Source organism: Helianthus annuus, chromosome 7 (assembly GCF_002127325.2).
Source record: "Helianthus annuus cultivar XRQ/B chromosome 7, HanXRQr2.0-SUNRISE, whole genome shotgun sequence".
Taxonomy (NCBI): Eukaryota; Viridiplantae; Streptophyta; class Magnoliopsida; order Asterales; family Asteraceae; genus Helianthus; species Helianthus annuus.
In genome coordinates, this window is record NC_035439.2 from 141,191,843 (window position 1) to 141,199,826 (window position 7,984).

The following is a 7,984-nucleotide window of genomic DNA, read 5'->3' on the forward strand; positions in this document are numbered from 1 at the left end:
GTTATGTCCTTTATGCCTAACCTAGTTAGTTTTTTCAGTTAAATCTGATCATGTGCAAGACACATGAGGGTATAATTGTCATTTTATCTTATTAGTTAAAAAACAATTTAAGAAAAACTAAAATATTATATTTACACACTCATCTACTTAACTCTCTCTCTCTCCCTCTCTCTCTCTCTGTTCCATCTCTCTTATCACCACCACAACCTCCCCTACACCACACCGACTCCATAGCCACCGCCAACCAGTGGTGGACCCAGAATTTTTTTTCATTAGGGTTCATTTTTTGTGTAAGGATTTTTCACAACCAAACATTAAAACTTTCGGGTCGGTCATCGTAGTCGGGTCAGGGCTAGGAAATAATGTAGAAGCATTTAGTGGACATAAAACAACTACATTATATGTTGCAAGTTTTATTTGGTAATCAAGTATTAAATAAAATCGACATTCAATTTATCATTTAAAAAAAATTAGAGGGTCAATGGGTGGTTGTGATTTTTAAAACACTAGTTTAATTTTAATGGAAAAAAATAAACTAAAAAAACAAGACATGTAAGACTTGAACTAGAGATCTATTTGTTGAAACACAAGGGAATTTACCACCACGCCATCTTTGCTTTTAATACTATGGGGTCCAATTAATCTATTTTATGGGGTCCTTGAAAAACTTAATATACCGATTCTACTATTTTCTAAAAAAAGATTGGGGTCCGTGGACCCTGACCTGGACCATGTGGGTCCGCCCCTGCCGCCAACAACCATCAACGTCGCCACAACCTGTTTTCTCCACCCCCAACCACCACCGCCACCGTCGCCATCACCACGTTATATCCTTCAGACGGTATCCTTTATCTTTAGTTATTATTATCCTTAATCTTCTTCAAGTCACCTCATAAGACTAAAAGCGAATCATCCTTATACTTTTCACATTAACCATTCAATCCTCCACGTTGGTATTGCACCATTTTTCACAATTTTGGTTTTTTTTAGTCCATAATTTGTGTATTTTAATTTGTGTGCAGAGGCAGACCTAGTTGACTGTAGTGCACCTAGTTGACTGTAGTGTCACTTGACCCTCAAATAGTTTTTTATATATAACTTCAATCTTTTTTTAACGTCCAATTTAAGCAACACCGGGTATTCTGTACGCGACATCCATTGGCCGAAAGGTAGCCCCATGGCAGCCCAACTTACACTCACGGAGCCCCTAGGCCCTAGCCCACCAAGCCATCAGTTCCGGGGAAAACCCGATCCTTCACCCGCCTGAGAGCACGACAATGAAGAACCGATAAAACCAGGAAGGATCAGGAATCGAACTCAAAATCAAATACCAGGAGTCTTCCCCCATTTCCCATGACCACTAAGCTATAAGCCCAGGGTCAATAAAACTTCAATCTAAGTGACACCTTTTAGAATTATTGACCAATATGTGTTTGGGAGTGTGTGTTTTGATCTATGTTTGTTTGTGTCTTCTATATGGGATACGATTTCAATTTGACAAAAGTATGTGTATGTTTTTTTAACTGCATCAGCCACCCAATTACCAATGAGGTGGTGATCCATTGGTAAATACACAGTTTTTAAGCACCTAGGTTTAAAAGAGGTGATTTTGAGTTCAAGTCTCACAGACAACACTTATTCAATAAAACAAAACAGACACCTAGTTAGGCATTTGGTATTCTCCTTGCCTTATCCAATTATGAATATGTGTGGGTTTTCATATTTCCCAAGTCTATGGACTGATTTTTTAAACCAAAAATCCTAGTGCTTTTTTGCAGGATTTGAATCTAGGACCCTCAGGAGAAGACCTTTATCGAAAAACCTCCTGACCAGCTAGGCTATACCATGCTGCAATTTGTGTGTATATGTATTGATCTATGTTATTACAAGATGCAATGTTTGTGGAGATGTGTATAGATGATGGAGATTGGTGTTTGGTGATAATCGCTAAAGATGTTCAAAGATGAGGAGATGGTCATGACTCATGAGTTGGTTTAATGGGTCCACCTTCGGTGAAACATCATGTCAACAATTCCCAAGGCTCATTGTGAATAGGAGATACACATTTAAGGATATGATATTCTAGATAAAATGTGTGGGGGAGATATCGTTTATTTTGTCCTTTGAGCACTTATTACCATTGGTGAGTCACATGTCAATGTCTTCACTTGGTCCATCTACAACTTTATACTTTCTTTTCACTTTGTGCATTAATTAAATGTTTAAAAAATGTATATAAATCAAAACTATTAACAATTAACAAAAATGCATAGAGGTTAGGATCGTTATAACAGATAAATTTGTCACAACCCGCACTCGGTCTTCTCCGTCTCTTATTCGCACTATAACACACCATGAAAAAGGCTCGTTAGAAGGGTTAGAGATTGGGTCTTTTGATCACCCTTCAACGCTGACGTCAGTATTGAATTCCTGCGTTAATGTGTGTGAATTCATCTATGAATAACTGATAAGATGAGTATATGTTGAATTGGGGAAAAAGAAGATACTTCATGGGTAGGGTGAAGTGCTACCATACATAGGGGAATAGATGGGGCGAGCACTTTGGTGGGCCTCTATGTGTTACGCCCAAGCCCGTTGGGCTCATTTAAGATCTCTCTCCGAACACGTTCTCTCCTCGATTCACTTATGTGATATTTACATCAATTATTGTTCAACCTTAACCAAATAACCTAGCATGTTAGGTTTGTGATTGAATATGGTACTCTTATATGGGCCGATCGGGTAGACTATGGCCCAACCCAACTTGGCCGGTCCATCATGTTTAGCCCACTCCCTCGTATACAAGGTAAGGTAATACCATATCGTAAGGGTTCTTCTTGTCTCTTCGAGCAACCTATCTCTTATACACATACACACACCTATACACCAAATATGTGATGATTCTTGCTAACTTGATCTTCAAACCACTTTCGACGATATTTTGTGGTGTCTCCAGTTCGAAGGACTATGAACGTCTCTACGAGATAATCAAGAACACCACAAATCATAAGAATCCCCTTCCATGTGGATCTTTCTAGCACCAACAATAGTTATACTTCATCAATGATAAATTATTTGGAGAACTTGAATAAAAATAAACAAAAATATGAGAGAGAATGTGTGTGTTTTTTGTACAAAATTTAACACCCTTGTTATGATGTGGGGTAGTTGTTGTCACCATTCTCATGCTAATTCGTCATGGCCTTCAGGCCTTGTCTTATGAAATAATTAGCCTGTACTTTAAAATACTTTATTTTTTTTAATAATTATTAAATTAATTTGAGTAAACTGTCATTTTGGTCTCTGTGGTTTGGTCACTTTTGCCACTTTAGTCCAAAACTCAAACCTTTTGAATCTGGGTCCCTGTGGTTTCAGTTTTATTGCCATTTTGGTCCAAAAATGAAATCAGGTCATATTTGTCTTATAAAATCCTGTTATTTTGTTCTTTTCCTTTGGGGCAAAATGGTCATTTCTTTTTTATAAAAAAATACCAAATTTTATAAGACAAACATGACCTGATTTGCCCCTGAGGAAAAGGACAAAATTGCAGGATTTTATAAGACAAATATGACATGATTTCATTTTTGGACCAAAATGGCAATAAAACTGAAACCACAGGGACCCGGATGCAAAAGGTTTGAGTTTTGGACTAAAGTGGCAAAAGTGATCAAACCTCAGGGACCAAAATGGCAGTTTACTCAATTAATTTTTAGTTTTAAGGGAATAAAAATTAACGTCTTCTTTTAGGAGGCTAACATGATCCTGGGCCCTGGTATCTTTAGTGATCCAGTGAGGCCTTTTCTTATAGACCTGGGCCTTTTTTGGGCCTGTTACTTGGATCATGCATTTCAGAAATATATTGTGCATATGTGTATGCATTTTAACTTTTTTCGATATTTCGATATAGATAATATTGAAAATAGAGTTGTATTCGAAATAATGGTACGTTGACGAACCAAGCCGGTACCAACCAAGCATTGGTACCGGTATCGGTGTTATCGGAACATGTAAAGGTATCCGTTCTTATGGTTTACGACCAATGTAAAACATGACTTCATTTTTTTTGTTACATCATACAACTTTTGTGTAATAATTCTATTATGAGTTAATTACGTTTTTCGTCCCCGTGGTTTGTCAAAAATCACTATTTCAGTCCATTAATTTAAAAATTGCCAAAACAGTCCTTGTGGTTTCACTTTCGTAACTATTACAGTCCACACTTATTAACGTCATCCAGTTATTGTGTTAGTTTATTTGAAATGACCATAATGCCCCTGTTATTAAAATTAAAATTAAAATAAATAAGGAGTTAGTTACGTTTTTTGTCCCTATAGTTTGTTAAAATTAACCATTACAGTCCGTTAGTTCTAAAAATTACCAAAATAGTTTTAAAATAAATAAAGAGTTAGGTATTGTTTTGGCAATTTTTAGAACTAATGGACTGTAATGATTATTTCAATAAACCACAGAGACGAAAAACGTAACTAACTCTTTATTTATTTTAATTTTAATATTAATAACAGGGGCATTATGGTCATTTCAAATAAACTAACACAATAACTGGATGGCGTTAATAAGGGTGGACTGTAATAGGTACGAAAGTGAAACCACAGGGACTGTTTTGGCAATTTTTAAACTAATGGATTGAAATAGTGATTTTTGACAAACCACAGGGACGAAAAACGTAATTAACTCTTCTATTATAAATAAACTTTTTTTATAGTCGTCAAAAACTGAGTCTTGTAAATTTTAACAACTTCGGCACAACACGTGATTTCACCCACTAAATACACGGCCATGTTTATTTTTATTTTTTTTACCCCTGGATATAATTTTAATGGAAACGAAGTTGTATACGAAAAATGGTACGGTGATGATTTACGGTCGATGATTTACAAAAAAAAAAATGGTTAATTAAGAACAATGATTTAATGGCACATGAAGTTCATAATTAGACCTAACATTAAATCATCCATGTTCAATATCTTAAAAATCATTTCCACAAATGATTCCAAAAACATTGCACAAGCTATATAAAGAGACTTATTACCTTTTAAAACAAAACATTCTAACCGAAATAATCAAGTTGATAGGAAAAAATATACATTAAATAAATCACTATAGATATGGACATGTGAAAACAAAGCATATGTTATATTAATTATAAATAACGTAGCTCATTTTGATTATTGAGATTGCCACTTCTATGACATATAGAGTAATGTAGATCGGTTGATATAGTAGGAAAAAGGTTTTTTTTATAACTACTTCTTCTCTAAAAACATACAGTTAATAATATCAGTGTGACAACAACAATTAAATGGATGGACTATGTCGTCTAGTAAAAAAGAGTACGTAGTTATAAGGGCGAATACGGGTGACGTCAGGTAGTGGTGGAGTGGTTGGGGAAAGACTTGGTGTTCCTTGTGACCGATGTTCGACTCCCACTATCCCCATAATTTTTCTACGGCATCCAGGTAAAGGGCAAATACGGGTGGCGCCGGTTCATTTTGGATGAGAGGCGAGGTTTTACCGATTATTCCATTGCCGTGCCTTCGGGCGGGTGGAGGTCGGGTTTCCGGGCATCTGGGAGAGCCAAGGGCTGGCGGCGGTCGAGTAGACGACCTTGGCCACAGCGCCCGGTATCACGATGGTTGGCATATCGTTCCTAACCGTTAAAAAAAAAAGTAAACTTGATTAAAAAATATATATAATGAATGTTACCTCATAGAAAGCTAGAAAAAAAATCTATCAGAAATGTTTCACTTAAAAGACCGTTTAAGCTTCTAAACGGCCTGAGTATCTCTTGTTGAAAGGCTTGTAAATAAATCGAACGTTCATTAACTGTTCATGAATTTGTTCGATGGGAAGTTAGTTTTTGTTTGTTTATTAAATAAACGAACAAACATGAACAATTTGTTCATTTAATTAGACAAACGAACATGAAACATGTGTTGTTCGTGAACGTCAATTTATGTTCGTTAATATTTTAATTTAATAAATACATGTGGGGTTATATTTATGTAAATATGAAAATAAAAGAGGTTTTTAACTACTTGTATACAATATAACTAATTGATAATTGAGTTTTTCATAGTAAAAATTGGCTTTCCAATATAACTTGTGGTACCTAATAAATAAATTATATAAAAAACAACTTTTTGTGAGTTTATGTTTTGGTCATTTATGTTCATTTGTGTTATTTTATGTAGGGCTGTAAACGAGCCGAGTCGAGCCGAACAAGACCCAGCTCGAGCTCGGCTCGAACTCAATTCGAGCTGGCTCGGCTCGAGCTCGAATTTCAAATCGAGCTGAGATTTGAGGCTCGAGCTCGACTCGGTTAGAATTCGAGCTAGCTCGGCTCGGCTCGATCTAGCTCGAACTAACAAAGAACTGCAAAATTTACTACTTAAAATGATCTTCTTGATAGACTAGGGGTCTTAATTGCCATTTATTTTAACCATATGGCTAAATATGCAAGTATAAATAATTAATTCTCTTTGTACATTGTATTTACCTTCTTTTATAGGGGAGATACTCCCTTAGTTTTTATTTTCTAAGCGATGTGGGACAAAAAATGAAGGATATAAACCTTATCGAGCCAGCTCACGAGTCGAGCCAGGCCAAGCTCGAGCTCGGCTCGTTTACAAACCGAGCCGAGCCGAGCTGTCTCGTTTTCAACCGAGCCAATTTCGAGCCGAGCTTTCTTCAAGCTTTTTTCGAGCGAGTTTCGAGCGAGCTGCGAGTCACGAGTTTTTTGAACACCCCTAGTTTTATGTTTGTTAAATTATGTTCATTTAAGTTCATGAACTGTTCGTTGAGCTTTTAAACGAACGAACATAAACCACAACGCACATGTTCATTTTCTTAATAAACGAACACGAACAATAAAATATTAAAATGTGTTCGGTTATATGTCCGTGTTTGATTAAAGTTAAATGAACGAACACAAACTTACATGTGTCCGTGTTCGTTTGGTTCATTTACAAACCCACTTACTGGTTCAAGATATGAAACAACAAGCCTCTTGGTTCCGTTCAGTCAGGTAGAGATGGGCAAATCGGGTTTTTTGTATACCCAGAACCGGTTCCAGGTGCGGATCTACGTTCATACCTCCGGGTTCACACGAACCCACTCGGTTTTAAATTACTAGCAGAAAGGCTATTAAAAAAAATCGGATGAACCCATAAATAATTTGAGGGATGAACCCATAAAAAAACTATTGATTCGGCACAGTGGTAAAGTGTTAGCTTTTTCAAACTTGAAGTCATGGGTTCGAATCTTTGTTTGTTCATGGTATTTTTAAGTCTAAAAGACTAAAACCCAACTTAACTAGGCAAACGCAGTGACTGAATACAATTATCTCACATTTGGGTTACAGATACAAACATATAATATTTTGTCTTTTTCTTTCTTCATCTTACATTGCACTCTTTGCTATTCACGCATAGTATTAACTATATTTCATTAGCTTTCGCTTTATGTGTGATTCCTTAAATAACTTGTTCTTTTTGACTCCAGTCATCAGTTAGAGAAGGGGATCTTCAGACTGGAAAGGTACATGGCGTTCCGTTTGATATAACATATTTGCTATACTAGAATGTTATCGTGTATGTTTGTTCGAATAAAGCCGGACATTGTATCACAGAATTTGCAGAGGAGTTGAAATCACAAGTTTATAGGTATAGTATTTGGAACTTTAATTTAGTTCTGTTCTTTGTGTTTCCAGATCAAAAATCCTGCGAATCATGGATTATGAATATTTTGGAGAGGCCCAACTCTTTTGGCACTATGTACATTCAAGCTTGTCATGAAGCTTATAATTTATTTTATTTCAACGTATATTTATAAAGACCATCGTATTTATGTTACGTTTTTTTAATTTCTAATGACCGTGTTTTTTATTATCGTATCGTACTTTTATTGTGTGATGAACCTTACCCGACCCGAACCGTCAAAAACACCTTGAATTTTTTTACGTCCA